General features: G+C 35.3%; 1 non-coding gene across 1 annotated transcript; it reads right to left on the reverse strand.

Annotated features, from left to right (window-relative positions):
* Positions 1 to 1,301: 1,301 nt before the first annotated feature.
* Trnan-guu (transfer RNA asparagine (anticodon GUU)) lies at positions 1,302 to 1,375 on the reverse strand. The gene has a single exon. It is a non-coding gene; the product is annotated as a tRNA-Asn (tRNA).
* Between the last annotated feature and the right edge of the window lie 253 nt (positions 1,376 to 1,628).

Consider the following 1,628-nt stretch of genomic DNA (forward strand, 5'->3'; position numbering starts at 1 on the left):
CCGAGGCGTAAATTACGAAGACGTATTGGATGCGATAAGGCAGTCGTTGCAACGGCGATAACGATCTGGACAATCCAATAATTCAAATTAAGATCATCTGATATGAAAGCCGATCTCGCGAAACGTATAAATAAAATTACTAACGAGCAACCGCCATATACGGAACCGGATGACATCCATACGTAATTTTGCCTCTAGGCACATAATATACAAAGGGTGTACTTACATCAAATTATTAGTGAAGCATGTTGTAAGTTATTTTACCACAAATTAATGTATTCAATCGGATTAATCCTGGCCTAATTTATCTAAAATTCTTCAATGTGTTTTCGGCTGGAACAAAAGCAATTATGGAGTCGCGGTCTCGGAATAGTTACGACATAAGATTATAAAATATTGTCTGAAACATACTGGCATAGTTCTTTGTCGTTTTTGCGGCCCATATTTTATAAGCGTAAGCCCGTATTCTCTAATACGCTTAAGGTAATTACCCACTCGGCTGGTAAAGCTGACTGAAGTTGGTTCAATGGCGTGTGTGTGTGCTTATTCCGCAATCCCCAGAAGATAAATCAGAATATATAATGGCAAAATAATATAGGATATTAAAGCCCTCATTTGTTCAAAGAAAGGCGTTACACATTTTATTTCAGGATGAGGATTTGGTGCGTGCCATGTATCTCATCTTTTAAGGAAGTGGAAGAAAAGACCTTTTCGGATAAACCACCAGTAATTCATGCCAGAACATGGCGCCAGTATTTAAAATAAAGCCAATACATGGCACGATAAAACAAATCGCAAACTTTAAATTGGTTTAACTTTCTTCCCCTTTATCTACCCCTCCATCCAAATTTTAACGGTACGATAAATCACCGCACCAGTGTGTATACAGTCGGTTATCCTTTTATGCTTCGCTTGAATATTTTTACGACTTCCTCGTGGTTTTTTTAAGTGTTTCCCCGATAAAAATCATAATAAGGTTTGTAATGTGTGGCCCGATTTATGGCGCCATCAAAGGTGTAAACTAACCCGAAAGGTTCTTTAAGATTTATGAACAGACATTATGATTCCTGATATAGTATGTTGACCAACTAACTATCAAAAATATAATTAATTATCTTTTATCTGCAGACATTTTTGTAACTATCAAATATTAGTAAAAGTATCACCAATTGTTTTTTATTCTCTCAGTATTTAATTGATTGCCAAAGATTTTATCAATTTAATATAGATTCATCTCTACTACAGAAACTTAAGTAATTATCAAAAATTACCAAAAGTATCACTTAAATTAAAAAAAGTTGCGCCCCCGGGTGGGCTCGAACCACCAACCTTTCGGTTAACAGCCGAACGCGCTAGCCAATTGCGCCACGGAGGCTTGTGTCAACCATTTTTTTTCCATTGCTGAAATTACTATACCTGGTGGCGCACAATATAAATTAATATTTGCGGATGCATTTAGTAACTCTCCATATGCGTTGAGGTGTAGTTCGAGTTCCTAGTGCTTTATTAAATTGTTTAATTTTTTGAGGGTATATCAAAAACAAAAATAAGTATTCTAAATATAAACTTCTTTTTTCTCCAATAGATTAATTATACGACCTCTTAATTCATTTATATTATTATCCCTG

Source organism: Aethina tumida, chromosome 2 (genome assembly GCF_024364675.1).
Source record: "Aethina tumida isolate Nest 87 chromosome 2, icAetTumi1.1, whole genome shotgun sequence".
Classification (NCBI taxonomy): domain Eukaryota; kingdom Metazoa; phylum Arthropoda; class Insecta; order Coleoptera; family Nitidulidae; genus Aethina; species Aethina tumida.